The 26,688-nt window shown below is 41.7% G+C and overlaps 1 protein-coding gene across 1 annotated transcript in view; it reads right to left on the reverse strand.

Annotated features, from left to right (window-relative positions):
* Positions 1-26,688, reverse strand: part of fgf14 (fibroblast growth factor 14) — a 513,640-nt gene that overhangs the window by 379,601 nt on the left and 107,351 nt on the right. The gene's annotated exons all lie outside the window — the stretch shown is intronic.

The raw sequence follows: 26,688 nt of genomic DNA on the forward strand, positions 1-26,688 counted from the left end.
TTTTTACACCATATAGACCATAGTGGTTCAAGAAGGCAGCTCAGCACCACTTTCTGATGAGCATTTAGTGATAGACAATAAATGCTGGCCCCAAGAATTTCCAGATTATAAAAATGTTTCTTTTTACAGATCAGGCATATATTTCAAGTGCTGCTTTTAACATTCAAAATATCCCACTACAAAACAGGCAAAAGTAAGATTATTTTTTAATCTAAAAGACAATGCTTTCTGTTTAAAGGGATGAAACAGTAATCTGAAACCTCATCTGCCTTCTTTATTCAATGTAAAAGATCCCATTGCATTCTTTGAAGAGCAAGGAAGTTCATTAAGTGTCAATATTTGTCTCTCAACCATCAGCACGAGACAAGTGACCTTGCTGGCATCATACTGCTAGTTATATGATCTTGCTGTGTGCAAAATGGCTGCTGCCATTCCCATATCACAAAAGAGACTTCACTTCAAAAGTACTTCTTTGGTGAAACACCTTGATGTTTTGAAAGGGGCTATACAAATGCAAGCTGTTATTTTTAACAACAAACCATTGTTATTGTATTTGGGGTGCTAATGTCATCAATAAAAATGTGGAGCATGTCTCTGGTGTTTTATATCATCAAAAACTGTTTGCTTGAATTTTGGCCTTGAAATATACTGCCAGCTAGCTATTAGAGCAGGCACAGTTAGTGAGCTGAAAATAGATAAATTGGCTGCCAAGTCTTTGTGGAAAAGACAAAATACACTCCATAAAATGACAGGACATCTGCAATGATTGGAAGCTCAGATACATAGCCATTAAATGGCATTTAATGCACTGATCGCCTGAATCTGTAGGTGTGCATGTTTCATCTTAGATGAAGAAAGGAGATTTCATTGAAACATATAAAATTCGTAGAGGATGTGATAGGGCAGATGCGGACAAACTAGTCCGATGAACACAGGGTCATAGTGTCAGGACAAGGGATAGGCTATTTACAACTGAGATAAAGAGAAATTTCTGCCCTAAAATGACTGTAAATCTGTCATTCTCCACCCCAGAAGCAGTTGCTCCGTCACTGAGTATATGGAACAGAATAGATTGCTGGGTATTAAAAAAATCAAGACATACAAAGGTAGGATGTAAAGGTAGAGTTAAAGTAGAAAATAAGGTATAATCCTATTGAGTGGCAAAGCACAGTTGAGGAGACAAAAGCTTACTCTTGCTCCTACATTTTTAGGTTCTTACAAGGAGTGAACAGCTTTTGTTCAGAAAAATGTTCTGATGGACATTTTACCATCTGTCAGAAAGTCTCGTGTTACTTCAGTATTTCTAATCAAGCAACAGTACAGTTGCATCATTCTGAATGAAAAGCCACAGTCATTGTTTTGCAGTTTTTCTGTAATATAAGTAAAGCCCAAGGCTCTCTGACACTTAAGCAGAACATTTGAGAAACCTGCTATAGGTAGATCACAGCAATGAAAGGAAAACCATTTCATTGAGAGAAAAATAATCCATATTATACAAATAATAAATTGTGGAGCCATTGTTCTAAATTGCAATTAAGCAGGTTTGTCCTTATAGAGTCAAATAGTCATAGAGATGTACAGCATGGAAACAGACCCGTCAGTTAACTCATCCATGCCAATCAGATATCCTAAATTAATCTAGTCCCATTTGCGATTGTTTGGTCCATATCCCTCTAAACCCTTCCTATTCAAATACCCATCCAGGTGCCTTTTAAATGTTGTAATTGTACCAGCCACCACCAATTCCCCTGATAGCTGTGTGAAAATGTTACCCCTTAGGTCCCTTTTAAATCTTTCCCCTCTCACCTTATACCTATGCTCTCTAGTTTTGGACTCCCCTACCCCTGGGAAAAGATCTTGTCTACTTACCCTATCCACATCCTTCAAGATTTTATAAGGTCTATAAGGTGACCACTCAGCCTCTGACGCTCCAGGAAAAACAGCCCCAGCCTGTTCAGCCCAATAGCTCAAATCCTCCAACCCTGGCAACATCCTTGTAAATCTTTTCTGAACCCTTTCAAGTTTCATAACATCCTTCTGGTAGGAAGGAGACCAGAATTGCATGCAGGATTGCAAAAGTGGCCTAAACGATGTCCTGTAGAGCTGCAGCAAGACTTCCCAATTTCTATACTCAATGTAGTGACCAATAAAAGCAAGCACAACAAACACCTTCTTCACTATCCTATCTACCTGCAACTCAACTTCCTAGGAAATATGAACCTGGATTCCAAGGTCTCTTTGTTCAGCAACTCTCCCCAGGACTTTACCATTAAGCGTAAAAGTGCTGCCCTGATTTGCTTTTCTAAAACACAGCACCTCATATTGGTGGATACATATGCATCCTTCTACTCTTAGTCCAGTTTTTCTCCCTGTTCCTTGGGGAGGGGAGGGGGGGGGGGGGTGTCTCTAGTCTATACTTTTATCACTCTGGATCCAGTTGCTCAGATGTTAGGGCCTAACATGCGAACTAATGTGACTTACTCTTTCACTTTCCCTCTTCTTCTTACCACTCCTCTCTCAGTACTCTGAACAGCTTGACTAAAAATGAGCACTTAATCATGAAATAATGTCCTATTCTATAATCACCTATGCTATGTGCTGTCCTATTATGCTTCAAAAGTGAAGCATTTAGGGGCATAGGTTGTGGAAGATATTCTATAAACACACGTTCTTTCTTTATCATTGAATCCCTACAGTGTTGATGCAGGCCATTTGGCCCATTGAATCCACAAAGAGCATCCCACCCGGATCTACCTTATCCCTGTAACCCTGCATTTTCCCATGGCTAATCCACCTAGGCTGCACATCACTGGACAAAATAGTCAATTTAGCATGGTAAATCCACCTAACCTGCACATCTTTGGACTGTGGAACGAAACCGGAGCACCCAGAGGAAACCCATGCAGACATAGGAACAATGTGCAAACTTCACCCAGACAGGAATCAACTATCCCTGGTGCTGTGAGGGAGCAATGGGAACCACTGAGCCACTGTGTCACCTCAAAATATAGGTAAACAACAAATATGATTAAAACAGTGAATTTTTTTGAGTAGCTAATTGTCAAAAATTGAAAGGAAGATGTTGAGATTCCTTTAAAATGTACTTTCTGAAACAACAGTGGAAACATGTTCAAAATTATCTTCCAAAAAGGAAATGCTTGATAAACAAAGATTTGCAGGAGGAAGATCAGGGAAAGTGGGATTAACTGTTTTTCAAAGAGCCAATATGGACACAATGGGCTGAATCACCTTCTTCTGTGCTGTAAGATTCTATGATTTATGTTTAGTACCAAAAACTAATTATGACAAACCTCTCAAAAGAATATCGAGGTGATACTGTTTCTGAAGCATAAAGTAGCAAGACATAAATTAATGACACATTTCTCAGCAAGGAAAGATAAGAAGTAGAATAGCACAATAATCGTGTTAACACAGTGATGGCTTTGGTGAAGCATGACTGCATTTCCACTTCAGAAACACACAAAGCAGTCTATAAGCAAAAAATCAGGCCATTCAGCCCAAGTGATCCATGCTGGTGCCTGTGTTCTACATGAACTTTCTCCTGTTCCTTTCCATCTCACCCCATCAGCATGTCCTTAAATTCCTTTCTCCCTCATGTATTAATCCAACTTCCCCTAAAATGCATCCAAACAATTCATGTTTTTACCATTTTCTCGGCAAAGAGGTTTCTCCTGAGTTACTAATAAAATCTCATTTTCACTCGTCAATCCAATGTTACGACCCCTGGTTTTGGACTCATTCACAACTGGATACATCCTCTCTACATCTACCTTACCAAACACTTGAATAAGGATCTCTATCAGGTCACCCCTTAACCTTCCTTTTGTTAGAGAAAAGCTTCTTTAATTTTTTTTTAAATATCGCACCATCACTAATTGCCCAGAAAGGTCAGGGAAAAATATTTTAGTTCAAGGAACTGTTGCTAAAATCTAATTTGTGGTACATCTGTTTTTGTGTAAAGTATTAGTTTTAGGAATTAAAGGCTAGCAATAAAAAAAATGAGATAAATGCAACTGAAATCAATGAAAGTTTATTACACTTAAAAGATTGGGGTTATGTTGCTTTTAAGGGATTCACAGCTATAAAGGCAAAACCAGAAACAGCATTTGGGCTTGCAAAGGCAAACATGAGGCTGAATTTTAAATATTTTGACTTAAGTGAGAGTAATATTAAGTTTTTCTGGAGGGATTCTCAATGAAAGGTTCAATGGGATTTCATGCTGTATCTTACCAAAAGCGCCTCATTAATCAGCTACCTGCCGAGGTGACATCGTACTGTATGCATGTTCGTATAAAATTTTACTTCCTTGGTTCTAAATCTGTTTGTTTGAGTCTCTGTGCAGCCTCAATTGTGATGGCATGATGCCTATTATCATGTTCATACAGGACGTACCATGGTCAATATCTGTGTTGAGAGCCTGCTGGAGCATGCAGAAGCAAGATGAACAAGTCATTTTAAGGGTAATGTCCTGTTGAAACCATCCCCCTTCTCCTAAAATATCACTATTCCTTCCCTATCCTCTATGTCCAAAGGCATTGGTGTGAATGAGACAGTCATTAAGGTCTGAAGCAAGGAGGTGTGCAACATATAGGGAACCAATGTCTTTGGTTCATCGGGGATTAAGGTCCCTGCAGGCCTGTCTCATCTTGTTTCTCTTTCAAGGGCCTCACATTGGTGGATCCTGAAGCCCTTTGCCTCAAATAACCTACTACCGCAGCCCCCAACTTCAGGTATTGTCCCAGCCATTTTCCTTTCCAATGCATGCTTTAAAATTCAAGCAGAATGAAAAATGACAATGTTCACTCTTCAATGAGTGAATTCCAGCCTCTGCCTCTATATGTCAAGGTGGCCCTGAGCATCCACTCCTTCTTTCTGGTAGACTTTACAATAAACCCTATTGGCTTCATAGTAGGTCCCACCCCAACCTGTCAACATTAGCACACATCCAGCTTCCCCTCCCCCCAAACTCCAGCGCATGAGATGACCATACTAGATGCGGTCAAACACTCCAGACCACGGATGACTCCCATTCATCCAAGCTTTAGTATATTGCTCCCCCTCTTACAAATACTGTTGCATCCCTACTTCATAATTGTTACTCCTAGTTCCCCCAAGCCTGAAGCCCCAAGACCCAAAGAATAGGTTTCCAAATTTCCTTCCTGTAGCAGCATAACTCCTATTGTCACCTCCCCAACCCCTTTCCCTTGTTTCTGGGAATGGACCTGAAAGTGGACCCTGGAATGCAAGGCTGTATTTCCAAAACATTCTGTAAGTGGATCAGAGGTGTGCCATGACGGTTGCGAGACGTTGGCAATATCCATAGACAAGAGGTGCTTGTAGATCATGTCCTGACATTCTACAAAGCGATGTGCAAAGTAGAGGCTGTTTAAAGTCAGTGGTGAGCTGGAGTGGCCAGATACTTGCTCTGACTTCCATGTCAAGAATTCATAGGGTCTACCTTAGTCAGGTGGCAAACTGAATACGAATGTGGTGAGTTGCATTAATAAGGCACCTAACAAGCTGTCATCCTCCATAATTAGTAATGTGCTGCTGCCTAGCGAGAAACTCACCTCACGACTCAGCAAATGCATGAAAGAAGTAGGGACTAGCTCTCAACATTGAGAAAAGCCACAGCAGACTTCTTAAATGACTCTTCCACAAATCCCACCATAGCCACATCACTTAGGCCACTGTGAAATTCCACTCTGTGCATCTACACTGCTTAGAATAATGACAGTTCAGATAGATTTCATGTTTTGGGTGTTAAAGCTAAATTAGTTTAAAGCATTCAACGAGTTCAGAAAGACAGTAAAAACCATTGACCTCACCAGATCTAAGAATGAATTGCAAATGAGGGACGCTTAACCTAACGGCCAAGTTAAGGATAATTCAGAGGAGGGTACATCATCATGGGATGGGTCAAGTATTCAAAAGTTTTCTGATTTCAATTATCTGTGAATTTGTTGGCAGGGAAGCTGGTTGTTGCTTAGAGCTGGGAGATAACTAAAGTAAAAATAGTGGCTCCACGTAGCACAAGTACTGTTATTAGCTAGCTCTTGAGAGTTGTGACTTTGTGCCATGGAAAAAGGTTAGTGCTAAAATGAAGATCTGGAAAAAATTGATAGTTTGGTGCAACTGAAAGGCAGCCCACAAGCAGTATTTGCGTGTTGCAGCTGAGAAACATGGCAGCTTAGGAAAATTCCACAGCAGCTCATTGAAGTCAAAGATAACAAAAGTTAAATTTTTTTCCAGTAATTAAATACTTACGGGCAGTCTCAAGAGTTCTGGGAACTTTGTCTCAGCCAAAGATATTGACATACATGAACAGTCACTGAGCAGACTGAGTCAGAGAGGTTTTAGAGGGTGTTCCAAGGCTAGATATTCAAGATTGAAGATTTGTAATCCCTTGTAAGGAAGACAGAGTTTCAATGAGACTCAGTGTCACCAAAATTGGGTGGAATCAATCTTGACTTTATTAACCGTTTAAAGTGCAGTCTGTAGAATGTTCGACAACAGTTTGTTTGTAACTTCATAATCACCTCATGCTAATCGTGAATGTTAGAGTCTAAATTGTAAATGTCATGTATATGGTTTGTAGAACTATTGTCTTACCTCTATTATATACCTGTTTATTCATTAAGTTTGTTTTGTTTGTGTTTGTGAAATAAAGATTTTTTTGGCATAGCAATCAAATTGAAAACCTGCCACTTGTTTCCTTACCCTTTCATATGGCTTGTACTTTAAAAAGATTATGATCTCTCACGTCAGATCATAACTAAAATCTAGCTCATCCAGTAATTCTTATAACTAAGAGCATAACATAAATTCATAGAATACAGTGAAAAGACGTGCAACTGTCAGACTAACTTTGCAAAGCTAAATTTATCTAGTATAGTGCGAATGTAGAAATGGGTCAAGAACATGCAATTCCAAGACATTCATTATTTCACTAATTAAATAGCCTCAATGGAATTTAGGCAGAAAGTTGTAGCAGTTTATATTTGACGAGTTAGATACTGTTAGTTTCCATGACAAGAAGCTAATTCCTATCATATCCTGTTCTGAATTTCAGTTGTCTCCATCTCAACTGTGTGAATCTCCTATTTGATCAGCAGTTCCTGAATTGGAAACTGTGCACTTTACCTAATACCCTTGACCAGATTCAATGCATGTGATACCAGAAATCACCCAGGATGATTCATCAACATACTCAGATTTATTCTATATTCCCGGGAAATACATCTAGTATTCTTCTGTTAAAAAAAGTTGTGATGATTTCATCAAGATTGCCCAATTACAGTACAGTCCTCATCACGTGAAACTTTAAAACAGCAAGTGATTTATGTCAGTCAAAAAAACGAAAAGCAAAACCACTTCTGGATTTAAAATTGAGATCAATACCTTCAGCTTATGAACCAATTCCCATTCCTTCCCTTTCTTTTGGCTTCACTTGTTACATTCTTCATCACCACGTCCTCTCTCTCCTCCCCCAACTCCAGTGGGACTGTCTTCTTTACAGTTTGGCAGTTTGACACAATTGTTCCACCATTCTCATTTTTGGTCACTTAATCTGCACGATCAACACCCTTTCTTCCCCAGCACTCCCAACCACCCCCCACCCCAATATTGCATAAATGCTGTCCCCTCCACACTTCATGTCAGGGCTGATGAAGAGTCATCTAGACTTGAAACGTTAGCTTGCTCTCTCTCTATGGATGCTCCTGACCCACTTCATTTGCAGCATTTTTTGTTCTCAATCATTTCCATTATTATTATTTTTAACATTATTGGTCACAGCATCTTAAGAGCTCCATTTATTTGGGGCAGAAATGGTTAATTTTGGACCTTATACACACTGCATATACTGCATGGAAGAACATACAAAACAGCACAGATTTTAGATTAGAACTTCTACGCATTTTATGTTTTGCTTTACCCTCAATGTTCAGTTTCCATGTCGTTTCTTTCTTATTCCCTTTACATTGCATTCAGCTAGCTATTATCCAGTTGCTCTCACCTCATCCAGAGACACTACTTTTCCCATAACCGTTCTTTGACATCTGAACAATGAAACCTTTTTCTGATTAATCTCTTCTGCCTTTTCACCCATCACAGGCCTACCTTTTTGTTGTTCTTCTCCTTCCCCTCACGTTCATTTGATGAAATTCTATTACATTTCTAACTTTTGACATTTCTGATAACAGTCACTAACCTGACATGTTGGACTAGCTCCCTGCCAGACCCACTATCAACCTTCAGACCTCACTACTCACCGTAATTGTACAAGCAGTGAGGTGGTCTGCCCAACAATAGCCTAGTGGGCATTTGAGGACCTTCAGAAGATTGTTGATAATGTCCCACATCAGCATGTAAAAGAAAAAGCATAGGACTGGGAGGTAGTGTACTGACATGGAGAGGGAGAAAGGGAGGACTGCTGATGAAGGGCTTATGCCTGAAACGTCAACTCTCCTGTTCCTCAGATGCTAGGAGAAAGTGAGGACTGCAGATGCTGGAGATTAGAGTCGAGAGTGTGGTGCTTGTAAAGCACAGCAGGTCAGACAGCTCCTCAGATGCTGCCCAACCTGCTGTGGACTTCCAGCGCCACATTTTTTGACTCTGACATGGAGAGGGAACTGATTGGCAGATGTGAAACAAAGAGTAGGAATAAACAGGGTTTGTTTTGACAGGCAGGTTAATGGGGTACCGCAGGGATCAATGCTTAGGCCCCAGCTACTCTTAATGTATATTAATGATTTAGATGAGGGAATTAAATGTAATATGTCCAGGTTTGGGGTTTACACAAAGCTGGGTGGGAAGATTAACTGTGAAGAGGATGCTTCACTGTGATTTGGACAAGTCGAGTGAGTGGAGAAATGCATGGCAGGTAAATGTGAAGTAATCCACTGGCAGCAAAAACATGAAGAGAGATTATTATCTGATTGGGAATTGATTTGGAAAGGAGGAAGTACGATGAGATCTGGGTGTCCTTACATACAAGTAAGTGAATTTAAGCATGCAGGTGGTGAAGAAGTGAGGGCATTCGAGTACAGGAGCAGGGATTTCTTGCTGCAGTTGTACAGGACCTTGGATGGGCCCACACCTGGAGCTTCGTGTGAAGTTTTGGTTTCCTTATCCGAGGATGTGGAAGGAATGCAACTAAGTTTTACCAGATTGATTCCTGGAATGGCAGGACTGACAGATGAAGTGACTGACAGGGATAAATGATGGAACCACAACTATTTACAATATATATATTAATGACTTGGAGGAAGGAAGCAAATGTTTTGTTATCAAATTTGCTGACCACACGATTTAAGTGGATAGGAAAGTTGCGGGAGGGAATCGAACTGTGTACAGAGATATATTGATGGGTTAAGTGGGTAACCCAGCAAGTGAAGTATAATGTGGGAAAATGTGAAGTTGTTTATTTTCAAAGGGAGAACCAAAGAACACAGTATTACTTAAATGGAGAAATTTAAAGCTGCAACACAAACAGATTTGGGGTTACTTGTGCACAAAACACAGAAAGCTCACAGGCAGGTACAGCGGGTAAGCAATAAGGCTAATGGAATGTTGGCTTAGTGGTGCTGGAAGAGCACAGTAGTTCAGGCAGCATCCAAGGTGCTTCGAAATCGACGTTTCGGGCAAAAGCCCTTCATCAGTAATAAAGGCAGTGAGCCTGAAGCGTGGAGAGATAAGCTAGAAGAGGGTGGGGGTGGGGAGAAAGTAGCATAGAGTACAATGGGTGGGTGGGGAGGGGATGAAGGTGATAGGTCAGGGAGGAGAGGGTAGAGTGGATAGGTGGAAAAGGAGATAGGCATGTAGGACAAGTCATGGGGACAGTGCTGAGCTGGAAGTTTAGAACTAGGGTGAGTTGGGGGAAGGGGAAATGAGGAAACTGTTGAAGTCCACATTGATGCCCTGGGGTTGAAGTGTTCCGAGGTGGAAGATGAGGCGTTCTTCCTCCAGGCGTCTGTTGGTGAGGGAGCGGAGGTGAAGGAGGCCCAGGACCTCCATGTCCTCGGCAGAGTGGGAGGGGAGTTGAAATGTTGGGCCATGGGGCGGTGTGGTTGATTGGTGCGGGTGTCCCGGAGATGTTCCCTAAAGCGCTCTGCTAGGAGGCGCCCAGTCTCCCCAATGTAGAGGAGACCGCATCGGTAGCAACGGATACAATAAATGAAATTAGTGGATGTGCAGGTAAAACTTTGATGGATGTGGAAGGCTCCTTTAGGGCCTTGGATAGAGGTGAGGGAGGAGGTGTGGGCGCAGGTTTTACAGTTCCTGCGGTGGCAGGGGAAAGTGCCAGAATGGGAGGGTGGGTTGTAGGTGGGCGTGGACCTGAACAGATAGTCATGGAGGGAACGGTCTTTGCGGAATGCGGAAAGGGGTGGGAGGGAAATATATCCCTGGTGGTGGGGTCTGTTTGGAGGTGGCGAAAATGTCAGCGGATGATTTGGTTTATGCGAAGGTTGGTAGGGTGGAAGGTGAGCACCAGGGGCGTTCTGTCCTTGTTACGGTTGGAGGGGTGGGGTCTGAGGGCGGAGGTGCGGGATGTGGACGAGATGCGTTGGAGGGCATTTTTAACCACGTGGGAAGGGAAATTGCGGTCTCTAAAGAAGGAGGCCATCTGGTGTTTTCTGTGGTGGAACTGGTCCTCCTGGGAGCAGATCCGGCGGAGGCAGAGTAATTGGGAATAGGGGATGGCATTTTTGCAAGAGATAGGGTGGGAAGAGGTGTAATCCAGGTAGCTGTGGGAGTCGGTGGGTTTTTAAAAATGTCAGTGTCAAGTTGGTCGTCACTAATGGAGATTGAGAGGTCCAGAAAAGGGAGGGAGGTGTCAGAGATGGTCCAGGTAAATTTAAGGTCAGGGTGGAATGTGTCGGTGAAGTTGATGAATTGCTCAACCTCCTCACGCGAGCACGAGGTGGCGCCAATGCAGTCATCAATGTAGCGGAGGAAGAGGTGGGGAGTGGTGCCGGTGTAATTCACGCCCACTCCAGTTACAGGTTCCGCCCACACTCCCAGCTCTATACCCACACCAGATCCCAGCTCCCAGCCCTGCCGAGTTTTCACCACCCCCCCCTCCCCCAGACCTCCCCCTCACTGAGGACGAACGATCAGTCCTCAGCCAAGGGTTCACCTTCATCCCCCTCCGTCCACGCATCAATGAATTTAATACATGCCGTGACGTCGAACACTTCTTCCGCCGCCTCCGCCTCTGAGCTTACTTTCACAATCAGGACTCCCGCCCACCTTCCGAGAACCCCTTTGCCCACCTCCAACACACTGCATCCACCTGGACACCCTGCGCTGGCCTATTACTTGCCCTCGACCTCTTCATTTCCAACTGCCACCGGGACATTAACTGCCTCAACCTGTCTACCTCCCTACCCCAGTCCAAACCTCTCACCCTCACAATGCGCCTCCAATCCCTCTGCTCCAATCCCAACCTCACCATCAAGCCAGCGGATAAAGTGGTAGTCTGGCGCACTGACCTCTACACCGCTGAAGCCAAACGTCAACTCGAGGACACCTCTTCCTACTGTCCCCTAGACCATGACCCCACCCCCCATCACCAAACCATCATCTCCCAGACCATACAGAACCTCATCATCTCAGGAGATCTCCCACCCACAGCTTCCAACCTCATAGTCCGGGAACCCCGCACTGCCCGGTTCTACCTCCTTCCAAAGATCCACAAGTCTGACCACCCTGGCCGACCCATTGTCTCAGCATGCTCCTGCCCCACTGAACTCATCTCTACCTACCTCGACATTGTCCTATCCCCCCGAGTCCAGGAACTCCCCACATACATTCGAGACACCACCCACGCCCTCCACCTCCTCCAAGACTTCCGTTTCCCCGGTCCCCAACGCCTCATCTTCACCCATGGATATCCAATCCCTCTACACCTCCATCTGCCATGACCAGGGCCTCCAAGCCCTCCGTTTTTTCCTCACCAGATGTTGATCTTCTGTAAGGGGTTGAAAATGTGTTGCTGGAAAAGTGAAACAGGTCAGGCAGCATCCAAGGAGCAGGAGAATCAACGTTTCGGGCATGAGCCCTTCTTCTCATTCCTGCAGTCCTCACTTTCTCCTGGTATGGAGGGGTTGTCTTATGAGCAAAGGCTAAACTGATTGGAGCTCTACACATTGACGTTTAGAAGGATGAGAGGTTATCTTATTGAAATACATAGGATTCTTAACAGTCTTTACAGGGTAAATGCTAAGATGTTTCTGCTCATGGGACAGTCTAGGACTAGAGGGCGTGGTCACAGAGTAAAGAGGTGCCAAGTTGAACCTGAGATACTTTTCTCAGAGGGTTGTGAGTTTGGAACTCTTTGTCACAAAGAACTGTGGGGGAAGAATACTTAAGTATATTTAAGAGTGATAGAGATTCTTGAACATTAGGGGAATCAAGGATGACAGGTAAAGGGCAAGAAAGAGGACATGAGGAATGTCAGATCATCCGTGATCCTACTGAATGGTGGAACTGTCTCGAGGGGCTGAACAGCCTGCTCCTGTTCCAATCTCTTAAGGTCTTATGAGAGTCTGAATCGGTTAGTGCTATATTACTAGAGTTTAGACGAATGAAGAATGATCTCATCTTATGGGATCGAAACCCATAAAATTCTAACAGGCCTCGACAGGGTAAATACAGGAAGGATCTTCCTGAATACGGGGGAGTCTAGAATCAGGAGTCACGTTTTAAGAATAAAGGGTAATTCACTGAGGACGGAGATGAGGAGAAATTATTTCATCAAGGAATTGGGGAGCCTTTAGAATTCCCTACCAAAGAAAATGATTGCAGCCAAAACACTGAATGTTTTCAAGGAGGAGATAGATACAATTCTCAGAGATAAAAGGAATCAAAAAGAATTATGAGAAAGTAGGATTGGGGTAAGCTACTTGGATGCTGCCTGAACTGCTGTGCTCTTCCAGCACCACTAATCCAGAATCTGGTTTCCAGCATCTGCAGCCATTGTTTTTACCCCGTACTGAGTTGGACGATCTAACGTGATCATATTGAATGGTGGAACAGGCATGAAGGGCCATAATGGCAGACTTCTGCTTCCTGCTTCTATTTTCTGTTTCTATCCCATGATTGCTGTGATTAAATAGGCAGCAAGAGAGGCCCATGCCAAGCAGTCAGTCTGGTAGGTTTCCCTCCAAGGTTCTCGCAGTGGCCATGGGAGAGACCTCCTAGGTCTTGAAGGTGCTACCCCACCATCCCCTCCTTTTATGATCTCTCAAAACTAGGTTCCACTCCACTCCTTGCACATCCCCTCCCTGACCCCCAAACATTCACAAAGTTCTGGCTCATTACTGAGTACCCCTTGAAGCCCTGAACTCGGTATATGACAGCTGGGTCCCTGGCTAGCAGTTTTCTGCAGGCAGGCTACCCTGTTCCACCAAATGGATGGAAACCTTGCTTCCAGGTTTAAGGCAATGGAGCAGCTATTCATTCCCTGACGAGGCTATGTCCTGATGTTTCGGAATGGGGACCTCACACAAACAAGCTGGTTAACTCACTCTTCTCTCCACAGATACTGCCTGACTTACTGAGTCACAGCTGTGAAGAACTCATGCGATATTGTCATAAGCTTGAGAGGATTGACCTTCAGTAAATACCATGATCTTTCTTTTTGCCAGTTATGACTCCAACCAGCAGAGGAGAATTAAGCCTCTGATTCTTACTGATGTCAGTTTTGCTCAGGCTCCTTGATGCAATACACAGTCAAATGTTGCCTTGATGTCTAAAGCAGTCACATCTCACTTCTACAATTTAGCTCTTTTGTCCATGTTTGGACCAAGGCGGCATTGTGGTCAAGAAGCTAAGAGGTCCTGCAGAACACAAACTGAATGTCAGTGAGTAGGTTATTACCGAACGTGTGGCAATCATTAGCAGTGACTATGGCATATTGCTTCATTTCGTTGATGATCGAGAAGAAGCTGATGGGGCGTTAACTGGCCGCAACGTTTAGTGTACAGGACATATCTGGGCTATTTTCTCCACTGCGGAGTAGATGCCATTATTATAACTGTACTACAACATCTTGCCAGGGACCCAATCAATTCTGGACAATAAGTTTTCAATACTATTATTGGAATATTTTCCATGCCCATAGCCTTTGCAGTATTCAATGCTTTCAGCCAATTATTTGTATCATGTGGAGTGTGTCAAATTGGTTTAAATTGGTGTCAGTGATGCTGGGAACCTCAGAAGAAGGTTGTGATGACTCATAGACTCAACACTTCTGGCTGAAGATTGTTCAAATTTACAGATTTCACAGATTGATGTGAACAATGGACAGCAGGTGATACTCTGCCTTAGTTCCAAAAGTGGAAAGCATTTGTCTGTCCTATTTTGAAAGACGAAGGCTGAATTCAAGCACAGGGAAGCACTTCAGAGTGATGGCGGAGTCACCATGAGGAGGCAACTCATCAGAGTTTTGACAGTGGGAACCACAATTGAGTCACCAGTTTAATGACAACAGAACAAAGTAAACTGCACTGTTGCACTGTCAGAGGTGCCACCCTCCTGATAAGATGTTAAGCCCTTTGTAGCAGGCATAAATAATATCCAAAGCATTAGTTTGAAGGAGAGGAGGTAGTTCTTCCGAATGTTATTGTCAATATTACCCCTCAACGACAACATTAGAAACATCTTATTATCATGTTGCTCTTTGAGGGATATGGCTGTGTGTAAATTGTTTCCCTTTTTTTCTAGATTACGATACTTAAAAAGGACTTTATTAGCTGCAAAGTGCTTTGGAGCATCATGACACTCTGAATGCAGCTGAATAAATGCCAATTTTTATTTTTTTGTAAACAACTTCTCAGTACTTTCTGTTCAAATTATCCCGCTGGCATATTAGCACTTGCTCAGTAGCAGCATATGGTGTTCAAATGCATTGCCATTGGCTCTGTGTGCATCTCATTCAGCAGCTCAAATACATCCACTTCAGTAAAATCAAATCAATAGGGTCATAAAGGAGCATCTGCTGAATTTCACCAGCTACTAGAACTGACTGCAAAGGAACAGCAACAGCCAAAACATAGTTACGACCAGCCAGCACTCTGCTGCAGGGTCTAACACATTTCTAACCTCATGGGGCTGTGGAGCTGTTTGTGTAAGAAGTTCAGTATTAAGCAGAAACACTTCACATCGTGCCTATTATTATAGCGAGGACAGGGATGATAGCAAGAAGCATGTCTACATCCAAAGTGTAGTGGAGATCCGGAACTCTCTCCGCAATAAGCTGTAAAGCTCGGAGGTCAGTTCAAAATTTGAAAACTAAGATTGCTAACTATTTTAGATTAGAGTGGTGCTGGAAAAGCACAGCAGGTCAGGCAGCATCATTTCGGGCTTTTGCCTGAAATGTCGATTTTCCTGCTCCTCGGACGCTGCCTGACCTGCTGTGCTTTTTCAGCACCACTCTAATCGAGACTCTGATTTCCAGCATCTTCAGTCCTCACTTTTGCCTTGCTAATTATTTTGTGGAACAAGATTTATTAAGGTTATAAGACTGGAGTGAATAGAAAGACTGAATATACAGACTAGCCATTGAATGGTTACAGCACAGAAGGAGATATTCAACCCATCATGGCTGGGCTGATGTTTTGCAAGAGCTCAGCTAGTCCCAAACCCTTTCCTAGCAGTGAGCAATCTTTTCTTTCCTTCAATTATTTATCCAAATAGCTTTTCAGAAGCCTGAAATGAATCTGCCTCCATGTGTACTGCCTCAGGTAATCCATTTCAGATTTAATCACTTGCTGCTTAAGAAAGACACTTTTCCTTGCATGGTTCTTTTGCCAGTTACCTTAAATCTGTGCCCACTGATTCTCTAGGTTTCACCATTAGGGATAGTTTTGTGCTATCAATCTTGATTTTGAATGCCTCTTTCAAATCTCCTCCCAATTTTCTCTGAGGAGAACAGTCCCAACTTCAGTCCTCATTCCTGAAGTTTTCCATCCTGGAACCACTCTCTCCAGCTTTTTTTTTGCACCCTGTGTAAAACCCTTCACATCCTTCCTGAAGCGTGACGTCCAACATTGTACACTGAGGCTGAACCAATGTTTTACAACTTTTCTTTTGCACCCCACACTTCGATTTATAAATCTCAGGATGCCACACTCTTTAATAACCACTTTCTCAACCTGTCAGGCAGCATCCGAGGAGCAGGAGAGGCAATGTTTCGGGCAAAAGCCCTTCATCAGCTCTTCACCTTCCATTCCTGATGAAGGGCTTTTGCCTGAAACATTGACTCTCCTGCTCCTCGGATGCTGCCTGACCTGCTGTGCTTTTCCAGCACCACACTCTCAACTCTTAATCTCCAGCATCTGCAGTCCTCACTTTCGCCTACTTTCTCAATCTGCCCTGCCATCTTCAACATAGATTTGTGCAAATATATTCCCAGGTTTATCCACTTCTTTAAAGGTACCCTTTATTTGTCTTACCTCTTCTCATTCTTCATACCAAAACATATCACTTTACAGTTATTCAAACTAAATTACATCTGGAATATTTTCACTCATTTCAATATCCTGTTTATGCCACTTTATTGTTGCCCTCTTCATCATTCACGATGCTTCTACGTTTTGTGTCAATCATCTAACTTAAGTTCGGAACAGGTTCCAGGGTTTGACCCATATCCTACTGTTACCGTTGCCTATATCGTGCATCAGAAAATATGCAGAAGTGCTGCTTTGAAAGGCTAGACAATAAAAAGGAACAAAGAAATCTGTAGTTCTTCCCAGAGTGAGTGAAAATATCTCAACTGGAGGCGGAGATTTTAAAAATCTGCATTGATGTAGCATCTTTAACATATCTTTAGCACTTGTCCTCCAAATCCATTGCTGTCAGTGCAATTCCCAGCAGAATTTTCACACTGAACTCTATGGGCTGTTGTTAATATAGCAGCAATTGTATATTACCATGGGAATAGTAATGCACAGAATAACTACTGAAATTCAAAAATATATCAGACAACACCAGAAAAGATCTAAAACATCAAAAGAAGCAATGTCATAGAAGCAATTATCAAGCAAATTAGGCCCTGATTCACATAAGGAAATATTAGGGCAGGAGGGTAAAAGGTTGACAGACCATCTTAAAGGTAGAAAGGTTTCCAATGGGAATTCCAACTTTTAGGTTACCATTGACCAGAAGTCACTGTAATACTTTCTTCATTTTTATTTCACATCAAGAACATAACATATGAATCACAAATGCTACAAGAAATGATCCAGGATGTTGCTTCACATAGAGTCATAGAGATGTACAGCATGGAAACAGACACTTCGGTCTAACTTGTCTATGCCGACCAGATATTCCAACCCAATCTAGTCCCACCTGCCAGCACCCAGCCTATATCCCTCCAAACCCTTCCTATTCATATAACTATCCAGATGCTTTTAAATGTTGCTATTGTACCAGCCTCCACCATTTCCTTTGGCAGCTCATTCCAAACATGTACCACCCTCTGTGTGAAAGAGTTGCCTCTTAGGTCTCTTTTATATCTTTGCCCTCTCACCCTAAACCTATGCCCTCTAGTTCTGGACTCCCCCACCCCAGGGAAAAGACTTGGTCTATTTATGCTATCCATACCCATCACGATTTTATAAACCTCTAATGAAATGTTAAAATGCAAAGTTCAAAACTTAAAGTACATAAATATTAACGGATTGAAAATATTGATACCAGAAACTGGAAAACCTCTGAAATCTGAAGCTTTTCATTAATGGAGGTCCTTCTCAGCATATGCTGCATAACCAGTTTCATGTTGTGACAATGCTGACAAGCAAATTCATCTGCTCTATGGTCGAAAAAGCTTGGGAACTACACTGGAGTTGCTACAAATCTATGATCACTTCGCTCAAGAAGTGCAGATGGGTTGAAGACTGATCATTTCAAACATCCTTATGGAGGTAAAGCTTAGATTCAAAGACAAGACTCAGCTCTTGGGACTCAGTCAGCTGGGACCCAGCTGGCACTTGTCCTCCAAATCCATTGCTGTCAGTGCAATTCCCAGCAGAATTTTCACACTGAACTCTATGGGCTGTTGTTAATATAGCAGCAATTGTATATTACCATGGGAATAGTAATGCACAGAATAACTACGGAAATTCAAAAATACATCAGACAACACCAGAAAAGACTTATAGATAATTCAAATGGGCAAAAAGCAAAAACAAAGAGCTTTCACTACCTCTGGAAGCAATTATTTCACCATTCATAGGCTAATTTCTACAATTTAACAACTGTGTCAGGGAAAACAAGTGGTAAAATTCAAATGCTTTACAGCACAGGACCAATTTAAAAACAATGAATCAAGGCGTAGTGATGATGATGAATTGATGCTCCTGCCTCAGAGAAAGGCGCTCCAGATTTCAGCCCCAAACCAGTATTTAAAAACCATTGAAGAGGTGTGCAAAACATGACCCAACAGCATCAGTCCACAATCCTTCCAACACATGACAATTACAGGCAGTAAGAGCAGGAGAGATTCCTGGTCAACCATGGGATGAAAATAAAGTTGGAGATGCTCCCATCACTATCCACAGCTCCAGACTACAACACGCCTGTACATAGTACACTTAGTCATACAACCTGGAGTCCAGAAACAAACTCTGACTATAAGCAACTTTCTCAATTATCATATGTTCCAAAGCACTTTCGATCCAGTGAATTACTTTGAAGTAAAGTCATTTTTGCAATGTGGAAAGACAGAAGCTAATTTATGCACAGAAAGCTTCCACAGTACTGTGATTACCATCATTCCATCTGTTTCTTTGTTGTTCATTGTGAGATAAATATATTTAAATATACCATGACACTGGGGAAAACAGCACTGGTCTTCTTCAAAATGGGACCTTTTGTATTGGCCTTAGATGGTAAATGGAGTCTCACTCTAAAGTCTTATCAAAAAACAGTACCTCAGCATAATCAGTGCAGTCTTCCTAATCATATAATAGGGAGGGTCAGCGTAGGACTTACAATTAAAGGACTCAAACCCACAATCTTCAAACTCAGAGGTGAAAGTGCTGCCACTTTGAGCCACAGTTCAAGAACAAGAAGTTGGTAAGTTTTTAACCAAACAAATTCAGAAGCTTATCAATCAGGCAGACGACCAGCTACAGCCAGTGGGAAATGCTGCTGAATGTTATAATTACTACATCTCCCCATTTAGCTCATCTGGCATCATTTCTTTAAATAAGCTTTTGGACTAGATTAGTATTACTGGGGTATAATATAAAAGAATTCCATTCAGAGTAAGTCTTCACATTTAAATTATTGGTGTATTGAAGAAGCAGTCCTTATTCACCTATTCTTCTTCCCAATGTCAACCTTACACCATGCTCTCATACTTCTGTTCTCGGCCTGCTATAGTGTTCCGCTGAAGCCTGACATAAGACCGAGGAATAGCATCTCATTTTACAGCCTCAACACTGAGGTTACCACTTTAGACCGTGCACTCTGCCCTTCATTATGGACGCTCTCAGTAGAGCTGACCTATTTTCTGCTATTAATACCTGTCTTTAACACCTAATTGTCTTCCATATATCTTCTCTATTACTAATAGCACTCACTGTTTCTTTTGCTGTGGGGCACCTTTACCATCTGCTTCACTTGCTCCTTCCCTCCTTTTCTCAACACTATAAAATCGAAGACTTTTCCAACACCCTTTAGTTCATACTGAACATTACTGACTCTCTGACAGTGCAGCATTCCATCAATGGTCTTCCACAGTGCTGCAATGTCTCAGTACGGACCCTACAAAGGTCCAGCACTCCCTCAGGATTGACTCTCCAATATTGTAGCACTCCCTCAGCACTGGCCCTCTGACAGTGTAGCACTCCCTCAGTACTGAACCTCTGACAGTGCAGCACTCCCTCAGTACTGACCCTCTGACAGTGCAGCACTCCCTCAGCACTGGCCCTCTGACAGTGCAGCACTCCCTCAGTACTGACCCTCTGACAGTGCAGCACTCCCTCAGTACTGACCCTCTGACAGTGCAGCAGTCCTTCGGTACTCAAATGAACACAAAATACTGTGGATGCTGGAAATCAGAAATAAAACACGAAGCGCTGCAGAAACTCAGCAGGTCTGACTGTTTTCAATCATTTACCCTGAAACATTAGCTCCTATTCTCTCTCCACAGATGCTACCAGACTTGCTGAGTTTCACCAAACATTATTTGGACATTCTTTTAAAGGACATTCATGACCCTTGTAAGAGTCATAAATATGCTAAAAATAAAGAAAGATTCCTTTAAATCCATTTAAAAAAGAGCCTACTCATAATTCACAAAATCACAAAAGTATAACATTGCAGAAGAAGGCAGTCCGACCCATTGTGTCTGAAACAGCTCTCCAAATCTGTACCCTCTCACCCTCGATTCTTTTACAAATAGCAACAGTTTCTCTTTGTCAACTCTAGCCAAACCTCTCTTGATTTTGAAATTTCCATCAGAACGCCAGGGAAGGTGGTGAGACTAAATAGAGCGATTTTATGTAAAACTCACAATATACTTGTAACATGGACATTATCCATTTTTATTTCTCATTTCCAGCATCCATAATGTTTTGTTTTAGTCCTTGGTTTGGAATGCAGATTCCATCATAACCATTTGATTGTTGCATTTAAAATGATGTATTCTGCTTAAATCTAATATAGGTTTGTACTTAATTTACACTTAACAATTTACATTTATACTTAACAATTTATAGATTTTTAATCTTGAGAATGAGCAAGTCATGATTACTGATTTGAAATACAATTCACGTACATTGGTGCACGCCATTCCTGTTAGTGCCTGAACATTTTTTATTCAGGGGTGTACCCGTAACAGCCAGTAACTGATCATTGGGAGTGTAACTAGCACCTTCTTGTGACCAGAACAGAAAGTCACATCCATCCTTCCTGATGCCTTCATATATACATTTGCCAATCTTTCTGAAGATGGCTTTAGTAAACTGAAGCCTGTCATGAATTGTTAAGCTGTTGCTTATTGTGCAAGATAGACACTGAAGCAAGAGAGTGTAGAGCAATGGGATTAATATTAAAAGTATACAATAATGGTGATTATAATGTAAAGACAATGCCAGAGTCAATGATTAAGTTGGGAGACCTGTAAGACAGCAGAAGCTCCCATCATGTGTAAAGATGGCATGTAAATAGATCAATCCTAAGTAGAGTTTCAGCAAAACTTTCACGATCTCCAGCAGCATTACTTTAGAAGACTAAGCAGAGTTAGCCCCCAAACATGCAACAACACAACATTTTCAAATCTCACCTTGATTATCCAGCTGTAGAAGCTCCCTTGAAAATAAGCAAGAAAACAAAAGTGGAGAGCATTACTACTCTGGGAGGAGATAACTTTTTCTGGTCAGCTTTTTGCTCCTGGGCAGTATTAGAGTTGAAATAATTTGTCCTTGCTAGGCTTGTTATCCTTCTAATTGCTGGACTGACCCAGATGGAATCTATGTAGCTGCTAGAGATGGTGGTATTGCCTAGCTGCTCCTTTCTTTCTCAGGGTTGAAAGTCACAATTTGGCAAATTGCTGCCTCTGTGAGATACACAATGAGCCATTATATTAACAATAAAACATGTTAGTCAAAGCACTGGAAATGCACTATACTTGCAGAAGCTAAAAACAGAACCAAGAATAAAAGCCACTCCCTCTCAAGAAACTCCCTGCAGAAACTCAATTGTTTATGCAAGGTACTGGAAAAAATAATATATTGTACATGGATTGCACAAATATGTTATTAATTGACCTCTGACAAACAACTGTTCCTTATGTTAATGGACATGCAATCTCTGATTTAAAACATATTTACTCATCTGGTAGAAAACATATAAAGCAATTAGGAAGTGTGTGCTGCAATGCAATATAAATACGCCATTGGCATTAAATCATTAGACACAAAATTGCACAATGGATTTTTTTAGCAATTGCCCCAGCTGTAATTGATTTTGCAAATTGCCATCACATCAGGCAGTAAACATTGGACACATACTGGGGCAATGTTTTGAGCTTAGTAGTCCAGTTTGTCTGGCAACATCTTGGGTATTTCAACCCATTATTTGTAATACATTTCTAATTATTAATGTTGCTATTTTATGGGGGTTAGAGAGTTGTACAAGGTGTTAGATTGTGAAATAAAAGAGCTAAAGACTGAATTGTTTTTTTAGATCCATCACAATTCTATGCTTTCAATATACTTAAAGCCACAATTATGATAGCACACATCTTTGATGCTGTAAACCCACTCATAGCAACAGTTTATAATAGTACAGTTTATGGGTCCAAGATGATAATTCAATATAAAACTAACTAGTAAAATTGTAAAGGTAGTGCAGAGTTTAGGATGTCAGGACAAGTTGTAAAGATTATTCAAAAGGCATTTTGGATAATGAGGCTTTATAACTGGCAACACAGAATAGAAAAGCAAGAAAGTTATATAATAATGTTACATAATGTTTCGCTCATGCCCGAAACGTCGATTCTCCTGCTCCTTGGATGCTGCCTGACCTGCTGCGCTTTTCCAGCAACACATTTTCAGCTCTGATCTCCAGCATCTGCAGTCCTCACTTTCTCCTCGAACATAATAATAATAAAACACTGGTTATGCCTCAACTGAAATGTTGTGACCAACCCTGAGCATTATACATTGAGAAGAATGTCTAGGTCTTGTGACAGCACAGAGGTGATTTGTTAGAGTACCACCAGCACCACTAGGTCTTGTTAGAGTACATAAAAGATATCAGTTATCTCCAGGATAACAGGTGCACGTTGACAGGAGATTTAGTAGAGGAGTTGAAAAGGAACAAAGGTTCAGCTAATGGAGTGAGATCAAGAAGAGTGGAAGGAGATTTGTGAGACAGATAAACACCGGAAGAGACTTGTTGGGCTGAATGGCTTATTTATGTACTATAAATACGATGTACCTCTTCGGATTAAGGACCGGATCAACCGCAGCTTTTTGAGTCTTTGTCATTTCATGTTATAATCAATTAATTAAATAACTGAATATAAAGATAACTTGTGAAAGTTAGTCTCACTCATGGACAACTGTCTGTGTGGTGTTTGCACATTCTCCCATGTTTGTATGGGTTTCCTACAGGTGTTCTGGTTTCCTCCCGCAATCCAAAGATATGCAGGTTAGGTGGATTGGCCATGCTAAAATGTCCATTATGTCCAGGGATGCATTGGTAAGGTGGGTTAACCAGGGTAAATGCAGAGTTACAGGGATAGGGTGGGGTGGGAAATGGGATTCTGGGTGGGATGCTCTTCGGCAAGTTAGTGTGGACTCGATGAGCCAAATGCCCTGCTTCCACACTTTAGGGATTCTGTGATACTATGATTCTATTGTCTCCGTAATGGTGAACATGCCATCTTTCATTGATAGTTAGATTAGATTAGATTAGATTACTTACAGTGTGGAAACAGGCCCTTCGGCCCAACAAGTCCACACCGCCCCGCCGAAGCGTAACCCACCCATACCCCTACATCTACATCTACATCTACATCTACCCCTACCTAACATTACGGGCAATTTAGCTTAGCCAATTCACCTGACCGGCACATTTTTTGGAGTGTGGGAAACCCGGAGGAAACCCACGCAGACACGGGGAGAACGTGCAAACTCCACACAGTCAGTCGCCTGAGGCGGGAATTGAACCCGGGTCTCCGGCGCTGTGAGGCAGCAGTGCTAACCACTGTGCCACCGTGCCGCCCACAAGAAAAACCTCTTCAGTTTCTAATATCCTTTACGAAAGGTAGTCTTGAAGTGCTTATCCAGTCTGACTTATATGTGCCTCTGGATCCACAGCAATGTAGATGACCCTTGCCACCTGAAGACACCTAACAACCTATTCAGTTCAAGGACAATTAAGGATGGGCTTCAAATGTAGACTTTGCCCATAACCCGTGCATCACATGAAGCAATAAACAATAAAAAAGTAAATTGTTGAAGATCAGAGGCTTGCAGAAAAACTATCCACTGCACCATAAGACATCCTCCTGTGAAAGACTTTACTATATTTATCTAATGTCACACAATAGTTTAAAGGATAGATTTCAGAACATCCTCAGAGGTTGTTTCAAATCTACGTTTCCCCAGCTGTAGAAGATGATTAGGTCTTTCCCATCAAATAGTCCCAAAGAATTGGTTAGATTCTGTTTTAATTCTCAGTACATGGGTTAAAACTCATACAAATTCAGTCATAAATCAATATCAGAAGTCAAGATGCTTTACTCATTTTGGTCATTTTAGTTTGGAATTATTTGACGTAATCCATTTTCTCTGCAATACAGTTCAACTTTTGAATCATTAAATTATTATTAAAGACTAAGTTTCATTATGTTGTTCATAGAAATGTGTAATTTCAATTGAAATCTTCAGGTTGAGAGAACATAACACAATGGACAAGATTATTTATTTCAGAAGCTTTATATGTATAAATGAGTTTATACGTAACTAGCAGCACCATTATGATAAAATCAATCTCATTTTGAAATCAAAAACTGGAGTAATGGTGTAATTAAAATTTGTATCTACATAACATTTTTATTATGATTTTTGAAGCATTGTCACTGTTACACTACAGGAAATCTAGCAGTCGATTTGTGCTGAGCAAGATCCCACAAAGAGTCGCATAGAAATGACCAGAAATCTGATTCTTTTGTAGTTCTGCTTGAGGGATAAACATTGGTCAAAGCACCACAAAGAACTCCATCAACTCTTCAAGATAGTGTGATGGGACCTTTTACATTTACCTGAGAGGGCAGGCAGAACCTCAGTTTATCATTTCTTCCAAACAATACTTCTGGATGAAGGAGAACTTGAACCCACAAATTTCTAACTCAAAGGTAAGAGGGCTACCCACTTAGTTACAGCCAACATTGCGAAGAAGCTACTACATAAGTTAACTAAAAATGAACTGGCTGTAGACACCACCAAATTACTAGCCCAGAAACATTAAGAAAGGGTTAACAATGCGCTAATACTAATATGCAAATAGTCAAGTGAATTCAGTGATGGAGAGAGACACTGTGATTATCAAATCCCCCATATCTTACTGCTTGAATTACACTGCTCCACTATTTCCTCACACAAATGGCATCTCAACCTCAACCTTGTCATTAGTTTTAACAACTTGCATTAAAAACTTGTTTTGTAAAAAAACATTAATCTCACTATAGAACATTGAGGTTGGAACAGCCCACACCCGTTTTAGATCATGTGGTAATTGGTAATGCAATACCAATCAATCTGCCTTTATGAAAAATTAAATAAATTAAATTAATTGTCTTCTCTCCAATTACACATACATACATCACACACTGGTTCCATCCACCAGTGCAGCACTGAATTAAGGAATTTCGGAGATAGACATAATTGGCCTGGAAATAATTCCCTGTCCAATTTTTCTTCCGTGTTGAAGTGTTGGCCTCTGTTCTTTGTTTATTTCTGCAAGCAGACTCCTGAGATTGTGGGAATTGGAGAGAATGAATCTGCGTTCAACCACCCATGAGGCTAATGATTGAAGCACAATACATCATTTCCCCAGCACATTAACTCAAACCCTGGCATACTACAGCTAAGATGCACAAAAAAATATATTGCAGTGCTGAGTTTTACTGATGGCTATGTGTACATGCAAACAAATAGCAACAAAATTCCTTTCATTGCTTTACACTGATTCTGTCTCATCCACATGGAGCTTGATTCGCTTTCATCAAGCTGGTTACCTTTTGAATGTTAATAGAACTGTCTAAAGACAGGAAGCCCTTTCCCAGTGTTAAAGAAACTGGAACTAAGGGGCTAAAAGTTGGTCTTTGCATTGTTTTGTGCACTGGGATTGTGACTTGAAAGACAGCAAGACCTGTTCCTATGAAAGTTAACAGCCTGCAGATTTTGTGTTGTTTCTTCATTAATCTGATTGTACCACTGGTCTACACAATGGCCATACTATTGAATGGCAGAGTGTTTAGCTTAGGACCCAGTGGTATTCACATTTCTCACCTGATGCAGACTTCCTGCTCCTCTTAAAAGGAAGCTGCAATCAATGGAAGGGAGCTGCTATGACTGCTGGTGACACTAGCTACATGTAAGAACTGGACAAATGCAACACTGGGAAAGAGATCGGGCTCTGATGTTCAACGATGAGAGACTGGAGGCCTTAACGGTGATGTGGAACAGGAGGAGAGAGAGGCAGTGTTTGCGCAGGAGACCAGGACATTCTACAAAGTAATGGGAGCAGGCAGACAACGAGATTTATTCCCATCGTCTGGACTTGAACACCTGGCAATAGTCTGACAAGAAAGTGGATGATCTCTTGTGGATGGGCAATGTCAATGAATGCATTTCATCACTTGCTATACAACCAACCTCTCACACCCCCATTACAAAGCAGTACCTGTCAGTCAAGATTCAGACTTAATATTCAGACCCTGACCATACCTGTCACTGATCGCCATATATCCATCCCGACTGTACCCACATATCTCCATCTATTCAGCTATGGCAGGCATATCACCCAAAAACAATGCAAAGCATTGACTCTTTTTCAGGACAAGATGGTCAACAACACAAGGAAACTGAACAAAGCTGGGGGAGGATAAGGCCACTTCCATCTCCTCAAAAGATGATTCTC

Source organism: Chiloscyllium punctatum, chromosome 9 (assembly GCF_047496795.1).
Source record: "Chiloscyllium punctatum isolate Juve2018m chromosome 9, sChiPun1.3, whole genome shotgun sequence".
Lineage (NCBI taxonomy): Eukaryota > Metazoa > Chordata > Chondrichthyes > Orectolobiformes > Hemiscylliidae > Chiloscyllium > Chiloscyllium punctatum.